This window comes from Nicotiana tabacum, chromosome 8 (assembly GCF_000715075.1).
Source record: "Nicotiana tabacum cultivar K326 chromosome 8, ASM71507v2, whole genome shotgun sequence".
NCBI lineage: Eukaryota > Viridiplantae > Streptophyta > Magnoliopsida > Solanales > Solanaceae > Nicotiana > Nicotiana tabacum.
In genome coordinates, this window is record NC_134087.1 from 49,199,839 (window position 1) to 49,224,530 (window position 24,692).

The following is a 24,692-nucleotide window of genomic DNA, read 5'->3' on the forward strand; positions in this document are numbered from 1 at the left end:
ATGTTGGGTCTTCATATGTTGAGTATTCCCTTATGTTTTATTCTTGTTATCTCATGACGGGTTTTCTGGCTCATTTATTCATGATAACATGATGAGAAAGATATGTTACATTGGTACTCGGTTGAGTAAGGCACCGGGTGCACGTCGCGGCCCTTCGGTTTGGGTCGTGACAGGTTTGGAAGACTTAAGCCTCCGACTTTCAGTGAGATGGAGAGGATGCCTAGGGTTTTTTGGACAAGTGTCAAAGTATTCTTCGTACAACGGGTATTCTGGATACCAATGGGGTCACATTTACTACTTTTTAGTTTTCCAGAGCTGCCTTCATTTGGTGGGAGGCTTATGAGAGGCGTATGCCTGTTGGTGCAACACCCCTTACTTGGTAGCAGTTCTCTATTCTCTTTTTGGAGAAGTATGTGCCACCGTATCATAGAGAGAAGCTGTGTAGGCAGTTCGAGCAGTTGCGTCAGGAGATATGACTGTGATGCAGTATGAGATGAGGTCCTCGGAGTTAGCTCGTCATGCTATTTGGTTGGTTCCTACGGATAAAGAGAGGATCAGGAGGTTTGTTGATGGCCTCACATATCAGCTTTGAATTCTCATGACCAGAGAGAGAGTGTCTGGTGCTACTTTTGAGGAGGTTGTTGACATTGCTCGCGAGATTGAGTTAGTTCGTCACCAGGAGCGAGATGAAAGGGAGGTCAAGAGGCCTCGGGGATCTAGTAGTTTTGGTGGTGCTTCTTCAAGAGGCCAGTTTCAGCACGATAGAGGTCGTCCATTCAGGCATGCTCAGTCAGCTTGCCCAGATTATCGTGGGGCATCATTGGGTCATGGTTCTCATAGTTCTCATTAGGGCCACTCATCACTCATTGCCCTTCCAGCCCAGAGTTCGTCCCGTACTCCATCAGTTCAGGGCTCTTCTATGCCAGGTGCATCTGCTAGTCATTCTGGTGCTAGGTGTTTCCTTCAGTCCTCGTCTCCAGCACCAGCAAGTTGTTATGAGTGTGGAGAGTTGGGTCACATGTAGAGTCAGTGTCCTCGTGGTCTTGGGGGTTCGTCTCAGAAGAGGAGTCAGCCATCGGCATCAGTGCCAGTTACTTCACCACCACCCACTCAGTCAGCTAGGGGTAGAGGTCAATCAACTAGGGGTTGCCCTAGAGGGGGGGGTCGATCAGGTGGTGGTTAGGCCCGTTTCTATGAAACTCCCAGCTATACCAAATGATATTGCTTTAGATGCTGTGATTACAGGTATTGTCTCAGTCTGCCCCAGAGATGCTTCTGTATTATTTGATCTTGGTTCAGCTTTTTCATATGTGTCATCATATTTTACTCGTAAGTTGGATACGCCTCGTGAGTCTCTTATTTCATTTGTTCGTGTATCTACTCTAATGGGCGATACTATTGTTGTGGACCATGTGTATCGATCATGTGTGGTGACTATTGGGGGTTTGGAGACCCAAGTGGATCTGTTATTTCTTTGAATGGTGGACTTCGATGTGATATTGGGCATTGATTGGCTATCTCTGTGTCCTGCTATGTTGGACTGTCATACTAAGACAGTGACGTTGGCTATGCCGGGTGTGCCACGGATTGAGTGGCAAGATTAGACTGATTTTGTCCCTATTAGAGTGATTTCGTTCTTGAAGGCCCAGCGGATGGTTAGGAAAGGTTGTCTTTCATACTTAGCCTTTGTGAGGGATGTCGGTGCAGAGACTCCAAGTATTGATTTTGTTCTGGTTGTAAGGGATTTCCCCGATGTGTTTTATGCAGACCTGTCGGGCATGCCACCAGACAGGGATATTGATTTTAGTATTGATCTGGTGCTGGGCACTCAACCCATTTCTATTCCACCATATTGTATGGCACCAACGGAGTTGAAAGAGTTGAAGGAGTAGCTTCAAGAATTCCTTGATAAGGGGTTTATTCGGTCTAGTGTGTCGCCTTGGGGTGCGACTGTTCTATTTGTGAAGAAGAAGGATGACATGATGAGGATGTGCATTGATTACAGGCAGCTGAACAAAGTAACAATCAAGAACAAATATCCTTTGCCTCATATCGATGATTTGTTTGACCAGCTTCAGGGAGCGAGAGTGTTCTCCAAGATTGATTTTCGTTCAGGGTATCACCAGCTGAAGATCAGGGACTCGGATATTTTTAAGACAACTTTTAGGACCCAATACAGTCATTAAAAGTTCCTAGTGATGTCTTTTGGGCTGACCAATGCCCCAGCAGCGTTCATGCATTTGATGAACAACGTGTTTCGGCCTTATCTAGACTCGTTTGTCATAGTTTTCATTGATGATATTCTAGTGTATTTGCGTAGTCAGAAGGAGCACGCGGGGTATTTGAGAGTTGTATTGCAGAGATTGAGGGAGGAGAAGCTTTATGCAAAGTTCTCCAAATATGAGTTTTGGCTCAGTTCAGTGGCTTTCTTGGGGAACGTGGTGTCCAGCGAGGGTATTTAGGTTGATCCAAAGAAGATAGAGGCGGTTTAGAGTTGGCCCAGACCGTCCTCAGCCACAGTGATTTACAGCTTTCTTGGTTTGGCGGGTTATTATCGTCGTTTTGTGCAGGAATTTTCATCTATCGCATCACCCTTGACCAAGTTGACTCAAAAGGGTGCTCCATTTAGGTGGTCATATGAGTGTGAGGAGAGCTTTCAGAAGCTCAAGACTGCCTTGACCACATCTCTAGTGTTAGATTTACCATCAGCTTTAGCTCATATGTAGACATGTAATTTTTGACCCTCTCCAAGATTTTTCGTATTTTAGCACGTAAATATTTAATTTAGGCCTAATATTGATATTTCAACTAATTTTGACTCTTTTACTTTATTTTATTATAAGAAAATAAAAATTACAAAAAATAATTTCATTAATGTTTTGTAGTCATTTTTAATCTTGAAAAATAACAAAAATAGTTCTGTTTTATCGGTCAGTCTTATTTTAATAATTATTTTACTTAAATAGGACTAATTAATAAATGAGATCGTATTTTAGTCCCCTTCGCGGGAAAATAATAAAATTTGGGCTCAAGTGACCCAGTTTTAGGCCTAGTTTTCGGATTCAACCCATAATTCCCAAGCCCATAATTCCTATGCCCATACCCCTTAACCTAAAAAACTGTACAAAAACCTAGACCTTTATAGACACAACCATCAGCCGTTTGGGACATATGGGGCTAACGTCTAAAAGTTGAGGATAGATACAAAAATTCAAGACATAAAATAGGCCTAGGGACTAAAAGTCTGACCATCGACGCCGTTTTAAGGAGAACCCCCCCACCCCCCACGTCGTCATCTTCTCCCAAACGACCCCTGCTCTCTTCATCAACCACAACCACACCTACAACAACACCTTCCCCCTTTGATTTTGATTTTCTCCTGTTCTCAACAAAAAGAGTTATGGAGGCAAAAACGAGGGCTCATATGTCTAAAACCAAAAACCTTCTTTGTTGATAATGTTGATGAACCGTCCCAACGATTAGTCCAGTGCACACATGAGTGTTTGGAGAAAGCAATATCCATTGTTAAGTCATGGATTTTTATGTTTAAGAGATTGATTTGTAATGTAATTTCAGCAAATATATTTGGGTCTTTGCTAAGAACAGTCTGAATCCATAGCCAAATTCAACCAACACCTCTTTTAATTGTTTTCGGCTTCCATTCCCGGCAAAATTCATGTTTCTCCAGTGAAGATTTTGGTTCGTGCAAGTCCCCGGTCAATTGCGAGTTGTGAATTTGTTCTTCCCCCATCTCTTCATTCACCGAATTCAAGTTGTAAGGTACATGTTAATTATATTAAGCTGCATCTCTTTTTATCTATCTTCCAATACATAAGCATAAGATTTCGGTTTCTGATTTGACATAGTTATTTGTGATTTATCAACTAATCTGCACTTTATTTGTATGTGATAATAGCTACAAACATACGACATTGATGACTCTGCTTTTGTAGTCACTAATCAGTCTTCTAACTATTTCTGTTATTGAATTTGATTAATTTGATCAAATTCTATTCGTAAACTTGCAAATGAGACAAGAGTGGCTTAGCTTTTGTTCATTTTTGCCTTATTTTGATGTTTCACTCTCTTTCAGTAGCTTATGTCAAGTTTTGCAATATTCCTATGTAGTTATTAGGAGTAATGGATTGTCTCTAAATAGCTTTGTGCTTTTGTATGCATCCGTAATAAAATAGATGGCAAATTTAAGTTTAATACAAGAAGTTGGTGTAGATTTCACCCCCTTTTCTGGTATTCTCCTTTTATTATTACTATTCCCTTGAATCTAGTTGGCCTAGGTGTTTTCTTTTCTTAAATCTAACGCATAGGACAAATTCTCCATAGAATAACTCATATATTGTAGTTTTCTTTAGGCGATTAATAATAATTATCATGGCTATGCGTACGGTTCCCGTGACGTAGTTGTGATTTGTAATTGCTAAAATCCGGGGGTACATTTCATATGGCCCGATTCAAATTTCCAACAAGTTTAAATAGAACGTGTTGTGAACCGCGGGTTCATTTCATGTAGATGTGGTTTAAATAACTTTGAATTTTCCTGAAATATTAAAATTGGCTAAAAGGTTAAAAAGGGGCACGTAGGCTTAAAATGTGTAATTAAATCAGATAATTGGGCCAATATTAATAGTTGCACGACCGTGCTAGAACCACGGAACCTGGGAATGCGTAACACCTTCTCCCGGGTTAACAGAATTCCTTACCTGGATTTATGTGTTCGCGGCCTGTAAAATAGAGTCAATCTTTCATCTCTTCAGGATTTAAACTGGTGACTTGGGATACCATAAATTTTTTCAAGTGGCGACTCTGAATAAACAAAATAATCCCATTTCGATTGTCACTTAAATTGGAAAAAACTCCCTTAATATCCCTTCCGGGGGTAGGAAAAGGAGTTGTGACATCATATACCGTGTATTGTGATGCTTTGAGAGTTGGTATTGGGTGCGTGTTGATGCAGGAGGGTAAAGTTATTGCTTATGCTTCTCGTCAGTTGAGGCCCCATGAGAAGAACTACCCTGTTCATGATTTGGAGTTGGATGCCATTGTTCACACGTTGAAGATTTGGAGGCATTATTTGTATGGTGTGTCTTGTGAGGTGTTTACTGATCATCGTAGCCTCCAACACTTGTTCAAGCAGAAGAATCTCAATTTGAGGCAACAGAGAAGGTTGGAGCTGCTAAAGGACTATAATATCAGTATTTTGTACCATCCGGGAAAGGCCAATGTGGTGGCCAATGCCTTCAGTAGGAAGGCGGTGAGTATGGGGAGATTGGCGTATATTCTTGCTGGGGAGAGACCTCTTGCAGTGGATGTTCAGGACTTGGTCAATCGGTTCATGAGGTTGGATATTTCGGAGCCTAGTCGGGTATTGGCTTGTGTGGTTTCTCGGTCTTTCTTATTTGATTGCATCAGAGAGCACCAGTATGATGATCCTCATTTGCTTGTCCTTAAGGACAGAGTTCAGCACGACGATGCCAGAGATGTGACTATTGGTGATGATAGGGTGTTGAGGATGCAGGGCCGGATATGTGTGCCCAATGAAGATAGACTTCGGGAGTTTATTCTAGAGGAGGCTCATAGCTCGCGGTATTCCATTCATCCGGGTTTCGCGAAGATGTATCAGGATCTTAGACAACATTATTGGTGGAGGAGGATGAAGAAGGACATTGTAGGATTTGTAGCTCGATGTCTCAATTGTCAGCAGGTAAAATATGAGCATCAGAGACCGGGTGGCTTGCTTCAGCAGATGGATATTCTAGAGTGGAAGTGGGATCGGATCACCATAGACTTTGTAGTTGTGCTCCCATAGACTTTAAAGAAGTTCTATACTATTTGGGTGATTGTGGATCAGCTGACCAATTCCGCGCACTTCATTCCTATGTGTATTACCTATTTTTCGGAGCGGTTGGCAGAGATATATATCCGGGAGATTGTTTGTCTGGATGGTGTCCCAGTTTTCATCATTTCAGATAGAGGTACTCAGTTTACTTCACAGTTTTGGAGGTCTGTACAGCGAGAGTTGGGTACTCAGGTTGAGTTAAGCATAACTTTTCACCCTCAGACGGACGGGCAATCTGAGCGCACTATTCAGATATTGGAGGACATGTTGCGCGCTTGTGTCATTGATTTTGGAGGGTCAAGGGATCAGTTTCTGTCGCTCACAGAGTTTGCTTATAACAATAGTTATCAGTCGAGTATTCAGATGGCTCTATATGAGGCTTTGTATGTGAGATGGTGTAGATCTCCGGTCGGTTGGTTTGAGCCGGGTAAGCCTAGGCTATATGGTACAGACTTGGTGCAGGATGATTTAGACAAGGTGAAGGTGATTCAAGAGAGGCTTCATACCTCGCAGTCGAGAGAAAAGAGTTATGTTGACAGGAAGGTTCGAAATTTGTCCTACATTGTTGTTGAGAAGGTTCTGTTGAGGGTTTCACCTATGAAGGGTGTTATGAGATTTGGGAAGAAGGGTATTGAGTCCTCAGTTCATTTGGCCTTTTGAGGTACTTCGGAGGATTAGGGAGGTGACTTATGAGCTTGCTTTTCCACCCAGCTTGTCTATTGTGCATCCAATATTTCATGTTTCTATGCTCTGGAAGTATATTAGTGATTCGTCTCATGTTTTAGATTTCAGCATGATTCAGTTAGATGATGATTTGACTTTTGATGTGGATCTAGTAGCTATTTTGGAGCGTCAGGTTTGAAAGTTGAGGTCAAAGGATATAGCTTCAGTGAAAGTGCAGTGGAGAGGTTGGCCCATGGAGGAGGCTACCTGGGACACCGTACGGGAGATGCGGAGCAGATATCCTCACCTATTTGAGACTTCAGGTATATTTCTTGACCCGTTTGAGGATGAATATTTGTTTAAGAGGGGTAGGATGTAATGACTCGGCCGATCGTTTCATGAATTACGACTATGTTTCCCCTATTTTTGCTTCTTATTGTCGTGTTCAGCTGTATTATGTGACATCGGGTTGGTTGGTTCGAGTTCAGAGAGGTTTTGGAAAGGAATGAGACACTTAGTCTCTTTTCAGTAAGCTTAGGTTGGAAGAGTCAATCGGATGCTGACTTGTGCAAAAAAGGGCTCGGATGTGAATTCCGATGGTACGGATAGCTTCGGGAGGTAATTTGGGACTTAGGAGCGTGATCATAATGGGTTTTGAAGGTCTGGAGTAGATTTAGGCTTCAATTGGCGAAATTGGAATTTTGGCATTTTCCGGTTGATAGGTGAGATTTTGATATAGGGATCGGAATGGAATTCCGGAAGCTGGAGTAGGTCCGTTGTGTCATTTTTTATTTGTGTGCAAAATTTTAGGTCATTCAGACGAGGTTTGATAAAAATTTTATCGAAAGCGGAATTTGGAAGTTTTTGGAATTCCTAGGCTTGAATCCGATGTGAATTTGGTGTTTTGATGTTGTTTTGAGCGTTCCGAAGTTTGGAACAAGTTTGAATGAGGTTATGGGATATATTGGCATGTTTGGTTGAGGTCCCGAGGGCCCCTGGTGAGTTTCGGGTGGTTGAATGGATCAAGTTCAAGTTGGAAAAGTTGTAGAAAATCTTCTGTTGGTGTTGCAGACATTTGGTCTTCGCGTTCGTGAGTAGGCTCTCGTGTTCGCGAAGGGTTAGGGTATGAGGCAGGAAGTTTGACCTTCGCGTTCGCGATGGGTGTCCCGCATTCGGGAAGGGTTGGGTCCAGTGTTCATTGCAAACGCAATGAGTTTCCTGCGTTCGCATAGAGTAAATGGGAGCAGCTAGGTGCAGTCGTTTGTGCTTCGCATTCGCGAGCTAGGTGTCGCATTCACGATGAGTTGAGGAGCTGAATCTTCGCGTTCGCGTATAGGGTGTCGTGTTCATGATGAAGGATTAAGTGGTCAATGGAATTTTGTGCTTCCCGAATGCGAGGCATTGACCGCATTCGCAAAGAAGGAAAGGGTCACCTGGGCAGAATGTTTAAAAGGCTATTGTCCGCGATTTTGGGTCTAAACTTCACCATTTTTAAGCGATTTTGGGGCTTGTTGAGAAGGATTGAAGAGAGAATCAAAGGGAAACACTTGGAGGTAAGATTTGTGAACTTAATACTCGATCCTATTGTGATTTCTACCTAATTAAACATGAAATTTGTGGAATCTAAAGCATAAAATTGGGGCGTTAGGGCATGGAATTTGAGACTTTGATTTGAAGATTTGAGGGGTCATTTGTGGTCCGATTTTGATGTATTTGATATGTATGAACTCGTGAGACGGTGAGAGTGTATGGATTCTAGTTTTGTGATTTTTGTCGGAATTCGAGATGTGCGCCCGGGGGTCGGTTTGGCCAATTTCTGGATTTTTATTGTAAATTGGTTATTTTCGAGTGAGCTTTGGTCCCTTAGCATATTTTGATTGTATAAATCTGTTTTGGTTAGATTTGGACCATCCGGAGGCCGATTCGAGAGACAAAGGCATACTGGGCTAGAGTTTGGACCGGATAGAGGTAAGTTATGATTGTGAATGCTGTCCTGAGGGTATGAAAACCCATATTTTACATTGTTGTGCTGCGTTGAGATGACGCACATGCTAGATGACTAGCGTGAGCTAGTACACCATTGAGGATTGTGACTTAGTCCGTCCCGTATGACCGTTAAATCGCGTATTTGATTGAAAACTATTTGATATCATTGTGTTTTTGGAAAGTATTACCTTGTTTTGGGCCGAATGTCATATTTGGGCCTCTTGCCAACTGTTTTGGACCCTTAGGGGGATTTTTACTACTATTCCTCACTATTTTGACTTCATATTTGTACTCAGTCATGTTGTATTCTATTGTTTTCATAACTCCGCTATATTTACTCTGTTTTGATATTTTAAATGATATTCTGGGCTGAGCATCATGTTTTACTGTTGCCCGAGTGGCTTGAGATATTTCTGATTGAGTGGGGCTGAGGGCCTGTGTTGTGAGGATATTTTGGGATCGGGTTGTGCACCATAACAGTGTTGTACTGATTCATGGTTATGAGGCCGGGGGCTAATTTGTTACGCCACGAGGTGACTTGTTATGAGGTCGAGGGCCAGTTTGATTATGCCACGAGATGGCTTGTTATAGCGCTTGGGCTGTAAGAGCTCCTTCGGAGTCTGCACACCCCTAGTGAGCGCGGGTACCCAGTGTGAGATCTGATATTGCCTGAGGGGTTGTTGTTGTTTCATGTTATTGCCCGAGGGCTGATACGAGTGATTGTGAGGTAGCTCGAGGGGCTTGTTCTGTTGGTATTTTGCCCGAGGGGTTGATTTATGTTTCTATCCTTTTTCTCCCTATTTTCATCACCCGTTTGAACTGCTGAAAGATGTTTTAAAGAGGTTTTTACTGAACTAAGGTGTTTTACGAGCTTTTACTATACTACTTCATTGTTCTGGATTTATACTGTTTTGTTGTAGCATCATGATGTGTTTTACATGTTTTCTTATCACTCAACTGACTTTACTTTTATTACTTACTGAGTTGGCATACTCACATTACTCCCTACACCCTGTGTGCAGATCCACGAGTCTCGGGTCAAGCTGGCAAGTGCTTATTTACCTTCTAGCAGGCTTGTTCGGAGTTGACTAGGTAGTTGCTCAGCGTTTGAAGTGAACTGAGAGCCCCTAGTTGATATGATGGAAACAGGAAGACCTTGCAACCGAGTTATCTCCGGGATATAAATTTGGGCCAGCCTATCTGAAGTATAGGCAGTCACAACTGGAATGAAATGTGCCGACTTGGTCAACCTATCGACAATGACCCAAAGCACATCAAACTTCTGCAAGGTCCGCGACAACCCAACTACGAAGTCCATAGTAATGCGCTCCCATTTCTACTCAGTTATGGTAATCTGCTGAAGTAAACCACCTGGCCTCCGATGCTCATACTTGACATGCTGACAATTTAAGCATCTAGCTACATACTCCACTATGCCTTTCTTCATTTGCCGCCACCAATAATGCTGCCTCAAGTAATGATACATCTTCGTAGCACCTGGATGAATAGAATACCGTGAGGACGCAACTCAAGCCATCGTCATTAGGAATACATAGGCGACCCTAGAGTCACATAACACCATCCTCGCCAATAGAAACCTCCTTGGCACTACCCTGTACCATTGTCTCTATGAGAATTGCCAAATACGTATCATCGAACTACCAAGCCTTGATTTATCCCAATAATGAAGACCGAGCAACCACACATGCAAGGACCCTGATGGGCTCTAAAATTTCCAACCTCACAAGTCTGTTAGCCAAGGACTGAATGTCTAAAGCCAAGGGCCTCTTCTTTACTGATATGAATGTCAAGCTACCCATACTCTCTACCTTCTTGCTCAAGGCATCCGCGACCACATTCACCTTGCCTAGATGATAAAGAATGGTGATGTAATTGTCCTTCAGTAACTCAAGCCACCTACCCTGCCTCAAATTGAGATCCCTCTGTTTGAACAGATGTTGCAAGCTGCGATGGTTGGTATAAACCTCACATGACACCTCATACAGATAATGCCTCCAAATCTTAAGAGCATGAACAATCGGGGCCAACTATAGATTGTGCATAGGGTAATTCTTCTCATGAACCTTCAACTGACGTGAAGCAAATGCGATAACTCGCCCCTCTTGCATCAATACCCAACACAATCCAACATGTGAAGCGTCGCAATACAGAGTATACATCCCCGTACCGGAAGGCAACACTAAGACTGGTGTTGTAGTCAAAACTATCTTGATCTTCTGGAAGCTCGCCTCACAATCATCAGACCAATGGAAGGGAGCACCCTTCCGGGTCAATCTAGTCAAAGGTGCTACAATGGATGAAAAGCCCTGCACAAACTGATGATAATAACCCGCTAATCTCCGAAAACTCCTGATCTCAGTCACCGAAGTGGGATGTGTCCAACTCTGAACTGCCTCAATCTTCTTGGGATCTACCTTAATACTCTCTCCTGATACAACATGCCCCAAGAATGCTACTGACTCTAGACAAAACTCACACTTGGAGAACTTAGCATATAGCTTCTGCTCTCGCAATGTCTGAAGCACTACTCTCAAATGCTGCTCGTGCTCCCCCAGGCTACGTGAGTAGATCAGGATGTCATCAATGAATACTGTCGCTCCTCTTTTTTCGTCGCAGAGTCCAGGTTTCGACATTCATTGGGAACAACTTATTTCCTTTTGGGAATTAGGTATGGAATTTGAAGAGTCGCCACCTAATAGATTAAGGTGCGTTAGGGAACCTAAAGCAAAGAACTCATAAATTAGTTCGTGTTACAAGAGATTGGGTAAGGGTTCGAAATAAACTTGAGGGGAAGGTGTTAGGCACCTCTCGAGGTCCACAACGGTAGGTCCTGGCCAAACTCGAATTGGGTGAATTAGTCTAATAAACAAATAAATCAATTTAGACAATGGATCCTACATTTAAAACAAGGAGTAAAGGGGGTCCTAGGTTTTTTAGCCTATAGGATCACTTCTGTGCAATATTTGGCAATCGTCCCAGAGTTGGGGTGCTACACATAGCATTATCGCACAGGTCATCATATCCTTTACTACCTGATTACCCTCCCCTTAAATATTACCTAAAACGTTCTAGCAACATCAAGTACGTATCCTATGCGTGCACTACCCGTCCCTTCACTTATGGTTCTGGAGGTGTTTAGGACTTCTATTATGGCAGTTCTCGACTCTCCTAAAGTGCTTAAAAGGAGAAAATCTAAGCGACAAGGAAAAACAAATAGGACATTCACATAAAGGGACAATTAAAGTCTCACTTTTACCTCATCACACAAGCAGACAATAATACGTCTCAAACAATAAGATTTTAGATATTTCAAAGGATCCTATAGTAGGATATCTAGGTGAGCATGACAAACAGAATATATGCAACATTGTGTTGAAGCGAGGCAATAGTGACCTAACCAGTTTGCCTACTCATTTTAGGGCCTGCTAAATCTGCACAATTCAAATAAAAAAGCACAGTTTTAGCAATTGCAGGATTTTAATTATCCTACAGGCTTGCCTAGGCATGGATATGAGATTTCCTATGAACATGATATCTGATCGTTAATCAGAATTGCAGTAAATAATTTTAAGCAGATAGTTTGTTTATTAAGCCCTATAGGCATGTTGTCTAAGTGTAGAAACTGATTTTAAACTTATAGACATGGTATCTAGATGCGAGAACTGATTCGAGCCTTGTAGGTATGTTGTCTAGGTGTAAAAATTGATTCAAAATTTATAGACATGGTATCTAAATGAAGAAATTGGTTTTAAAACTTTATAAACGTGGTATCTAAATGCGAAATTGGTTTTTAAACCCTATAGGCATGGTATCTAAATAAACAAACATTGCAACAACTCATAGGCATGATGTCTACCCTTTCCCAACAAGATATGTATAAGAACCCCTCCCAGTTTCACTAATATCCCCAATATCTGTTTACAAAGAAATTATTCTTACAAACCAAACATAAATAATGAATTACAAAAGCGAAACTACTAAAACTATAGGGATCCTGAACAGGCCCAAATAGTAATCCTGGAAGACCAAGTCTTCAACCAAATATGCAGTACCCCAACAACTCATAGTATCTAAGAGAGTATTCTGGTGCGTCAAAGTTCCCAAGGGCCTCAGGGACCCCGGGCAATGCTCAAACCCAGACTCTCTTCAAAGAGAAATAGTCTTTGTGTAGTGTGGAAGGGCCAACCCAGTGTGTCAGAGTTCATAGGAGTCTCATGGGCTCCTAACAAGTGCTCACACTGGAGGGGCAATATCCTAGACATTTTAAGAGTAGGAGTGGAAGGTAGTGCTTGAATGTTTAGAAATAGTTTGAAGAAAACAGTTCAGAAGTAAAACAGTCCAAAGTGAAATCAGTTCAGGAGTATTAAAATAGTTAGAAGCATTCTGAAACAAAGGGTCTCAATAGAAACATAGTCACAAAGCAAAGGCCTATAGATTTAACAGAAGGAGTTTAGCCATGAACCCCATCAATCAACAACAGATAGGATCAGTTAGGTTAACAAGATTTATCATGGTCTTGATCCCTTAGTTATTACTAGGTTAACATATAGGCATGTATTAATCATAGGACATCATGCTAGAATCAGACAATAATACAGAAAAGCAAGCAAAGTTGAGGGCATAGAGATCATGACTTAATCAAAAGTTTGTTAAGGATGAACACTTAGAACATGGCAAGTTGACATAGGTCTAATGGCATAGAGGCAGACATGTATACATGTTGAAAGCAGGAACACACATAGGTCTAGTTAATAGAAGCAGACATGCTGACATGCTAAAAATAGAAACCCTCTTGGACTAATCATATGTAAGTAGGCATGCTCATTAAGAGTATTAGTATGAAACACATAGGTCTAGTTAAAAATAGGCAGACTGATAACAAAGGACACACTGATTTAATAACATGAAAGTAAACATGTTGAGAGCAGGAAGTACACAAGTTAAATCATATAAAGATTTGAATGATAGTAAAGTGGAGAATACCAGTTAATAAGTTGGAATAGAAAAGTGAAGCAAACAGGGGCCAAAGTTCTAGCCTTGGCTTCCAGCCAGCTAGACAATGTAACAACAAAGGGTAGAAGATTGTGATAGAGGAAGAGAGAAAGAACTTCGTGTACTTTTTCTATATCTGTGTGTGTGTGTTGAACTATGTTTGTGTGTGTTAAATAAAAGAATGAAACTTATATAGCATTGAGCAGAGTAAACAAATAAGGCAAGGAAAATTAACGGCATATAAATAAAGTATGCAAATCAATTAACCAGTCAGTTAGGGCTAAAACTAATCAATTAATATCACTAAAATTAGGGAGAATCTCATACAAAATCAGTTAGCAGGCATGATTGAAGTTAATTAAGGCAAGCAATAAGTCTAAAGACCATATATTAGACTAGTTAATCTAAATAAGGCAAGTAGTACAAACTAAAAGTTATAAATGAGTAAAATAAGTAAAATCACGTGAAAGTACTGATTTTAACAAAATATAATTCGAACCCTAAGTAAAATCAGTCAATCTATTTTGATTGATAGAGATAAACAATAACGGAAAAATTGAAGCGGACAGTGAGACAAATGAACAAACAAAGGACTAGAACATAAGTGTAAAGATATACAGCTTCAAACACTTAGAAACTTTTAGAAAAGTTTTTGTAGAAACAAGAAGAAGTGGAACCCTAGTTCTGGAAACTTTAGGGTCAATCAACAGTAGGAAACACAGCAGGAAAATGCCATAGAAACTCAAAACTTTTTCAAATCTACAGAGATCTGACCAGCACATAATAAGGAAACAAAAACCCTAATATAACAAGATACTAAAATCGATTAACAATAAAGAAACAAAAGATTTTAGAAAGAAAACTATTGATAAACTCAGAATCACTCAAAATCTGCAAAGATCTGGACAAATTCGCATTTAAAAAAGTTAGGGTTTTGAGAAAAGGGGTGGGGTAAAGAAAATCTAGTTTGGAACCAAACATTTGAACCATAAACACAAGATAATAGCACTCACAAATGGAGATGACCGTAGGTAGACTCTTAAACAGTTTCGAACTAAGTCTGGGTTGGATCTCTTAGAGATACCTTCACGAAATAATAAAATCGAACAACCAGAAGAAGTAGAAGGCCAGTAATGGCCTCAAATCACCAGGGAACCCCATGGAACGGGTAATAATCGAAGGGTTTGGGGGTAGAATTTAGGTGACGACGCTAGATTTAGGGTTGGTTCTAGAGAGAACCAGAGAAGAAAGGGATCTAAGGGCGGCTGGTTGTAACAAATGAGTAGGGTTAGGGGATCGTTTGAGTTAAAAATAGAAAGAATGAATGGGCCTCAAGATTGGAGAGGTCTAGGGATGGGTAGGATTTAATTGGGCTAGGTTTGATTTGAATTGGGGTTGGGTTTAAATAAATTGGATTGGGGAGATCCGATTTTGGGTATAAATTAGAGGTATTTGTTAAATACCCATTTTCACTAAATAAAATAATTTAAAAATAGCTAATTTAATGATAAAAAATGATTTTCATGTATGAAGGCGATTTAAAATAATTACTTAATATAATAAAAATATAAAAAACTATTTTTTGTATATATAACGTAGTTATGCATATGTAGGGGCTATTTTTGCAAAATATGCAATTATAGTCTCAAAATTCAAATGTGATTATAAAAAATGTAATTAAAATATTTGAACACTCATATGAACATAAATGATGAATTTAAATGATTAAATCATCATAAAATAATATAAGGAATAGTTTTGAACATTTATGTAATTAAACAAAATGCAGAAATAAATAGATTTAGGGCCTTTAAAAATTGTAAAAATACTTGTGCATGTTTATAAATGCATGTACAATATTTTGAAAGTGTGTATGCACATTTAAAAATATATGAGGGAAAAGTTGGGTATCAACAGTTGCCCCTCTTTACCCGGAAAGGATGAAAGATTTTTCGGGTAAAGAAATAATGACTGATTTTGACCGAATAGGTGTTTTGAAAAAAATAAAGACCGATCCCTGGTATCTAAGTTGCCTAAATATCCCTGGTTTTATAGGAATCAGGCCATGTGTAGTTTTGGACCCAATGGTGAATGAAGCCGATGGAGTTGTTATAGGAATGGTAGCAAGTTTCATCAAAAAGGTTATTTTGTGAAGGGTGATGTCTAATAGAGTTATGATTATGAGTCTGGAGTGTAACGAAGGGATTATAGGGCAGATATTTGAGTATCACAGAGTATGTTGGGTAATTGAGGGGAATCAGTTATAGTGGCAAAGTGAAAATGGTATGAGCGGAAACCAGAGCGAAGGTTGCTCCTGTTTGAAGAACGACTACCTCCTGGATTACCTGTAAAACTCAAAATACAATGTATGCAAGTGTATAGATTAGTGAGAGAATTTAAACATGATGCAAATTCCCTTTGGACCATGAAAGATTGTCTTTGGACAGTGTAGATGACGTCCTAAGACTATGATGTCCTGGGCCATTAATCATGAAATAGGAGTTTCGCATGCCATGAAATGATGTTCTCGGGCCATGAGGATGGTGCCTATGAACCATGACGCCTTTGAATAATGATGTGTAAGTATTGAGAGATCCTCATGCCATGATATTGTGTCTTCAGGCTATGAGGATGATGCCTTCGGACTATGACGCCTTTGGACAGGTTGACTATATGTCAGCCTATAAAGTGCAGAGATATGATACTGAAAGTGATAGCAAGACAAAGCTTAGTCTTGTGCAGAGTTTGGGGGCAGAGCTTAGCCCTAGGGAAGAAGATAGTGTCAAGTTTAAGTAGGGCAACACTTATGCAGAGATAGATAATGCTTAGTCGCACGAGAAGATAATGCTTAGCCCGATGCAAATACGGAGGCAGGGCTTAGCCTCATGCGAGCTTTGAGACAGGGCTTAGTCTCATGCAGAGAGAAGGGCAGTGCTTAGCTTTATACAAATACAGAGGTAGGGCTTAGCCTCATGCAAGGTTTGAGACAAGGCTTAGTCTCATGCAAAGAGAAGGCAATGCTTAGCCTTATGCAAATATGGAGGCAGGGCTTAGCCTCATGCAAGATTGAGACAGATTTTAGTCTCATGCAAAGAGAAGGGAATACTTAGCCTTATGCAAATATAGAGGCATGGCTTACCCTCATGCAAGATTGAGACAGAGCTTAGTCTTATGAAAAAAGAAGGCAATGCATAGCCTTATGTAGTGAACAAGTAGCAAGTAGGAGTAAAATGTATCTTAGGTGGAGATATATTTGGAGTATGGTGGACCAATTGATAGTGATTTTGTTGCATGTATATTTTCTGAATGCTATTGTTACGTACGTTGTGCCTGTGCTCGAAGAAAAATTGTAAGTTTTGTAAGGCGAGGTTGGTTTGTACCTTTATCTGCTGGCTGTGCTATGCTCCATTCTGGAGGCCCTACTTGAGTCGCACTGGGTGACACGTGGATATTACGAAAATAGAGTTTTCAAAAATATGCATTTATTGATAAAAATGGAGTTATTTTTTAGAAAACATAGTGAAATATCAGGTAATTTTAGATGAACTAGAGGCTATAACACATTTCAAAGATATTGCAGTTTTCTTATATTAGAATTTTGAGGATCCTCCTCAAAATTCTACCCCAGTTTGTTAAATGATTATTCGGCCGTTTTACGGGTGACGAAACTTGCTGAACCTTCTTCTCAAAATCCTACCCTAGTTTCATAACCAATTTTTGACTGTCTAGCATATGATGGCATTGGATAGACTTGCTCCGGAATTTTGAGGGTCCTCCTCAAAATTCTGCTCCAGTTTCTAATACTGAGGGAAAATGAAGATTTTATTAAGATATGGCCGAACCCACAAGGATGCCTACGTATCTCCTCTTAAACATGAATCAGTTCAACCGTAGTTCAATTACATCATATGAAGGAATGTAAATAATCTAAACATAGTATCTCTTGACTGCATCTGAATTGATTGATTTTGGCCAGACTTCTCCATCTATTTCTTCAAGTATGAGTGCTCTTCTTGTCAGAACCCGGTGAACCATGTAAGGACCTAGCCAGCTGGGAGAGAATTTCCCTTTTGCTTCATCCTGACGCGGGAAGATCTTCTTCAGCACCAACTGTCCTGGTGCGAATTGTCTTGGTTTGACCCTTTTGTTGAAAGCTCTGGACATTCTGTTCTGATAAAGCTGACTGTGACATACTGCGTTCATTCTCTTTCCATCTATAAGGGCCAGTTGCTCATAACGACTCCTTATCCATTCTGCATCGTTGAGTTTGGCTTCCTGTATGATTGTTAAAGAAGGAATCTCTACTTCGGCTGGAATGACAGCTTCGGTACCATAAACCAATATATAAGGAGTTGCCCCAGTTGATGTGCAGACCATAGTGCGGCATCCCAATAGGGCAAATGGTAGCTTCTCGTGCCATTGTTTGTGATTTTCTACCATCTTCCTTAGTATCTTCTTGATGTTCTTGTTAGCAGCTTCATACGCTCCATTCATCTGAGGCCTGTATGCTGTAGAGTTTTTGTGCTTGATTTTGAATATTTCACACATGGCTTTCATCATGTCACTGTTGAGATTGGCGGCATTATCAGTGATAATGGACTCGGGAACCCCGAATAGGCAAAAAAAATGATCCTTGACAAAGTCTGCGACAACTTTCTTGGTTACAACTTTGTAAGACGCGGCCTCTACCCATTTTGTGAAGTAGTCGATGGCCACTAGAATGAACTTGTGCCCGTTTGAAGTAGTGGGCTCGATCGGACCTATGACATCCATTCCCCAGGCGGCAAAATGCCAAGGTGCACTTGTTGCATTGAGTTCATTTAGTCGTACCCTTATCATGAATTCATGTATCTAGGCATTGGTGGCATTTCTAAACGTACCGGATGCAATCGGTTTCCATGTTCATCCAAAAGTATCCAGCTCTGAGTATTTTATTGGCTAGAACAAAACCATTCATATGTGGTCCAAAAGTTCCGGCATGTATCTCCTCGAGCAATCTGGAAGCTTCCTTTGCGTCAACACACCTTAAAAGCCCCATATCAGGAGTTCTTCTATACAGGGTCCCTTCGCTTTGGAAGAAGTGATTGGACAGCCTTTGCAGCATGCGTTTCTGAGTATGGTTTGCCTGCTCAGGATATTCTCCTCTCGCCAAATATTCTTTGATGTTGTGGAACAGGGTTTTTATCCGTTTCTTCTTCAACATGAGAACAGTAAGCCGACTGGTTATGGATTTTCACCGTGATGGGATTGATGAAATTCTTTGTCTGGATGTTGTATCATGGATGATAAGGTGGACAATGCGTCTGCGAACTCATTTTGAATTTTGGACACATGTTTGAATTCTATCTTTGTGAATCTCTTCATCAACGCCTGCACATGATACAAGTATGGCAGTATCTTGGTGTTCTTCATAGCCCATTCTCCTTGAACCTGATGTACCAAAAGATCCGAATCACCAATTACCAGTAGCTCTTATATATTCATATCGATGGCAAAATTGAGCCCCATGATGCAAGCCTCATATTCTGCCATGTTGTTGGTGCATGGAAAACCTAAGCTTTCCAGATACTATGTAGTGTTGACCTATTTCTAATACCAAAACCGCTCCAATGCCCACTCATTTAAAGTTTGCAGCTCCATTGAGGAACATTCTCCAACCGTCGTAAGCTTCAACAATGTCCTCTCATATGAATGATACTTCTTCATCAGGAAAATACATTTTCAAGTGTTCGTATTCTCCTCCCACAGGATTTTCAACAAGATAGTCTGTCAGTGCTTGTCCTTTGACCGTCTTCTGAGTTACACAAACGATATCGAACTCACTTAACATTATCTGTCACTTGGCTAACTTCCCGATTGGCATGGGCTTCTGAAAGATGTACTTTAGAGGCTCCATCTAATACAGATAGATAGAGTAGCAAAGGTCTTCCAAGTTTTGGCGGGACTAGGACTGGTGGTGTGGACAGGTATTCCTTGATTTTGTCAAAAGCCTTCTGACAATCTTCGGTCCAACTCGTTTTAGCATATTTCCTCAACATTTTGAAGATGGGTTCACATATGACTGTGTACTGTGCTATGAAGCGGCTGATCTATTTGAGGCGTCCTAGGAAGCTCATCACGTCCTTATTGCTCTTTAGTGATGGTAACTCTTGAATAGCCTTAACTTTGGACGGGTCCAACTCGATTCCTCGGCAACTGAAAATGAATCCCAGCAACTTTCTTGTGGGAACCCTGAATGCACATTTTGCAGGGTTCAGTTTTAGATTGTACCTCCTTAACCTGTCAAAGAACTTTCTCAAGTCTGCTATGTGATCTGGGACCCTCTTGGATTTGATGATGATGTCGTCAACATACACCTCTATTTTCTTGTGTATCATATCATGGAAGATAGTTGTTATGGATCTCATGTAAGTAGCCCCAACTTTCTTTAGACCGAATGACATCATCTTGTAGCAGTATACTCCCCACGATGTAATGAAAGCTGTTTTCTCTGCATCTTTTTCATCCATCCAGATCTGGTGATAACCCGCGAAGCAATCTACAAAGGATTTGAGTTCATGCTTTGTGCAATTGTCGATCAGGATGTGTATATTTGGTAATGGAAAATCGTCCTTGCGACATAGTCTATTTAAATCTCGATAGTCAACACATATTCTTGCTTTCCCATCTTTCTTCGGAACTGGTACAATGTTGGCTAACTAGGTCGGGTACTCAACTACCTTGAGGACTTTTGCTTTAATCTGCTTAGTGACTTCCTCCTTAATTTTCAGGCTCATATCTGTTGTGAACGTTTTGAGTTTCTGCTTTACTGGCGGACACATTGGATTGGTAGGTAATTTGTAAGCCATTATGGATGTGCTCAGACCGGTCATGTCATCATATGACCATGCAAAGATATCCTCATATTCCTTCAAGAAAGGAATATATTCCTACTTCTTTGACGGTGATAAGTGAATGCTTATACGAGTTTCCTTGGCGGTTTCAGCGTCTCCCAATTTTATTGCTTCGGTCTCGTCCAGGTTGGACTTAGGTTTATTCTCAAAGTTCCCGACCTCCCTGACAATTTCCTCAGGTATTTCATCCTCTTCATCTGAGTCACTATCCTTATGTTGCGTTGTCTCATTACATGTCACAGTCATCGGTTCATCAGGAAAAGTAATAATAATGCTATAGAAAGAAAAATGTGAAAGATAATAATGAATAATGAATAGCAATGCATTGATTAAAAATTGAAAACATCCAAAATAAGTATGCCTCGATGAATCGAGCAATTATTTTGAAACAAAATGCGTTTTTGAAACTAAATTATTGAAAACATCTGAAATGCCTAACATGGCTATAGAAATAGATTTAGGCTAAATGCCAAGCTACCTAGGGACTCGGTGTGTAATGACCTGACTGGTCATTTTGAACAATTGCATCTGGTTTGGCATTTTGAGGTCAAGAGCAGCTTCACATTATGTATATCAACTTGTGTGCAAGGTTGGATTCAGTTTCCGGATGAATCAGAGTCAAATTGGAAAGAAGGAATATAGTTCTGGAAGCTTAAGCAGAGAGAATTTGACGGAAATTTGACTTTTGAGTAAACGGCTATGGAATGAGTTTTGGATGATTTCAGTAACTTCGTATGGTGATTTGGGACTTGGGCGTGTGTTCGGATTTTGATTTGGAGGTTCGTAGGGTAGTTTGAGGCATTTTAGTGAAAGTTGGAAAAGTTGAAGTTTGGAAAATGGAGAAGTTTGACCCATAGTTAACATTTGTGTTATCAAGGTCGGAATGCGATTCCAAAATTTGGAATAGCTTCGTTATGTCATTTGGGACTTGTCTGCAAAATTTGGTATCATTTGGAGTTGATTTGATATGGTTCGGATGCTTGGTTGCAATTCTAGAGGTTCTTGAAGTTCATAGTGATTTTCATGTGTTTGGTCATCTGATTCATGGTTTTGGCGTTGTTTGAAGTGATTTTAGAGTAGGTCTAAGTTCATATGATGTTATGCGATGTGTTGGTACATTTGATTGAGGTTCTGGGGGCCTCGGATGAGTTTCGGGGTGAGTTTTGAGCGAGTTCGGACATTTCGGCACTCAGAAGTTGTTCCGGATCGGGGGGTAGGGGGGACAACAGTAAATCATCCCCCCAGCATCCAAAAGGACCGCTGTCAATGGTGCAATTTTGCTGCAGCAGTAGAATTTCCGCTGTAGCGGAAAATAGTCCGTGGTCGTGGTCGTGAAGAATCCGCAGGTTCGTTGGTCCGACTTTGGAAGCCTATATCTTTAGATCTACAAGGAATATTGTGACGACCCAGCTGGTTATGTTAAGAATTTACGCCCCGATCCCCTATTAACTGCTTTCCGCGTATTTATTTCTGCTATTTTGATTTGTCGGGATGTTCGGTTTTGAGTTTCAGAGAGTTTTGGGACACTTAGTCCCTAAATGAGAGCTTAAGTGTTGGAAATTTGACCGTCGTCAGAGAAGTGTGAAGACGACCTCATAATAGAAATTCGATGGTTCCGTTAGCTCCGTTGGGTGATTTCGGGCTTTGGGGCATGTGTCGGATTGTGTTTTGGAGGTCCGTAGCTAATTTAGGCTTAAAATGCCGAAAGGTCGAATTTTGAAGTTTCCGGTCCGATAATATAATTTTGATCCGAGGGTCATAATGGAATTCCGGAAGTTGGAATAGCTCTGTAGAGTTGAATGTGACGTGTGTGCAAAATTTCAGGTCATTCGGACGAGGTTTGATAGAATTTTTGATTGATAGCGTATTTCTAGAGTTTTAGGATTCTTAGGCTTGAATCCATGGTTGATTCGTCGTTTTCGATGATGTTTTAGGTGTTTTGATGATTGGTATAAGTTTGGACAGTGGTATTAGACTTGTTGGTGCTTTTGGTTGAGGTCCCGGGGGCCTCAGGGTGATTTCGGATGGTTGATGGAAGGATTTTGGAGTTTGGAGTTGCAACTCCAGCTTCTGGTTTTCTGTTATAACCGCACCTGCGAGTGTGGGACCGTAGGTGCAGCGCCACAGAAGCGGAAATGGGGAGGTTCGGCAGGAGCCGCAGAAGCGGTACTGCATCTGCGGATGAGGAGTTGCAGATGCGGAAGCTGGTCTAATGTGAAAGGTCGCAGGTGCGGCCATTGTTCTGCAAAAGCGGGACCGCATCTTTATCGCAGATGCGGTAATAGCTGGGTAGATATATAAAATTTTGAGGGTTTAGTTTCAAAAGTTGGAAATTCAATTTGGAGCTCGGGAGAGGGCGATTTTGAGAGAAAATTGAAGAGGAGGTCATTGGGTAACAATTATTTAACCCTTTCTAGTTATATTCCATCAATCTATAGTTAGTTTCATCATTTAAGTTCGGATTGGAGGTGAAAAATTGGGGAAAGGTTGGAAGAAAGTTCTTAGACCTTGAATTCGACTTTTGATAAGGAATTTGATCTTAGATTTGGATAAATTTGGTATGCATGAACTCGTGAGAGTGTGAGGATTCTGAAAATATAAATTTTACCCAATTTCGAGACGTGGGCTCGAGGGGCGTTTTGGTCATTTTACCTAATTTCGCGTATTAGATTAGAATTTAATTGTAGATCAGTTACTTGAAGTGTTATTTACTTTATGCAATTGAATTGAATAGATTTGGGCTATTTGGAGTTGAATACTCGTGGCAACAACGTGATTTCGAGTTGATTTTGAGCTGGTTCGAGGTAAGTGACTTGCCTAACCTTGTGTGGGGGACCTTCTTCTTAGGATTTGGTATATTTGGTAATTGAAATTCCTTGTACGTGTTGTGAGGAGTGTGTACTTGTGCTAATTGTTGGAAATTCGATTTTCATTAAGTAATTACTAGTATGTTTCCTTCATGTTTTTATTACTTGCACTATTAAGCATGTTGTTATCTTAGGAAAACATGTCTAAGTGACTTAATTGCTTTACTTTCTCAAAATTCCTTACCTGAATTCTGTGCAGCATGCTCTACTAGAATTACTTGTTTTCCTTAATATGAAATTTGCCATTTTTGAATATTTTTCTGTTGCTTTTGTGTATTTACATTGAGACTACGGTGCGGGATTCCGGTAGCTCCGCCTTGTGTGTTTATTTTTGGACTACGGATGTGGGATTCCGGTAGATCTCCCTACTCAGTTATATGGAACTACGGGAATGCACCCGGTAGATTCCCTCAGTACTGGGTATTTACATTTGGGACTACGGAACGGGATTCCGGTGGATCCCCGCCCACTATGAGTTGGACTACTGGACGGGAACCCGGGAGATCTATTGGATATGTATATTTTGGACTACAGGATGGTATCCTAGGAAATCCTCGATTGTTATTTTGGTGCTGAATCATATTTCTTTCTGTGTTTACCTTGTCTCTGTAATAGTAGTTGTTGCCCTTTATATCTTGTGTTACTTTTATTTCTGTACTTATTTATACTATTCTGTTCTACACCGTAGAACTTTAAATTTTACTTAACCTAAGTACGACCCTGACCTTCCTCATCACTACCCAACTGAAGTTAGGCTTAGCACATACTGAGAATCGTTGTGGTGTGCTCATGCCCTTTTTGCGCATGTTTTTCATGTTTAGATCCAGGTACCTTGACTTAGTCTTACCATCCTTGAGGCAAGGCGACCCTTCAGAGACTTCGAGGTATATCTTCTGCTTCCGCAGACCGAAGAGTCACTCTCCATTCTCTCTTGTAGTTACAGCCCTTATGTATTTACCTTGTTTTAGACTATTCTGGAGTTAGAGCACTATGTAGTATCCTTAGCTTGTGGATTCATGGGTTTCCGGCTTTTGGGCATATATATTAGTTTTGAGAGTTAAATATTGTGTATGACGAGTGGCACTTTTAAACATTGTTTTATTACTTTATTTCTATTTTAAATTGCTTTCTTTTCTTCCGCAAGTTTGGTTTATTATTTGCATTTTAGGCTTACCTAGTCATAGAGACTAGGTGCCATCACAATGGTTCACGTAGGGCGAAACGGGTCGTGACAAGTTGGTATCAGAGCTCAGGATTCATAGGAGTCATGAATCACAAGCAAGTTTATTAGAGTCTCACTGATCGGTACGGAGACATCTGTACTTATCCACGGGAGGCTATGTAACCGTTAGGAAAAATTTCACTTCATTTGATTTTTTTGTCGTGCGAGATTTGATGTCACAATTCTAAACTTCT

General features: G+C 40.6%; 1 long non-coding RNA gene across 1 annotated transcript; it reads left to right on the plus strand.

Moving 5' to 3' along the window:
- The first annotated feature begins 3,250 nt into the window (after positions 1 to 3,250).
- Positions 3,251 to 12,098, plus strand: LOC142163564 (uncharacterized). The gene is made up of 2 exons (XR_012694507.1): positions 3,251 to 3,780; positions 9,526 to 12,098. It is a non-coding gene; the product is annotated as an uncharacterized LOC142163564 (long non-coding RNA).
- The last annotated feature ends 12,594 nt before the right edge of the window (positions 12,099 to 24,692 follow it).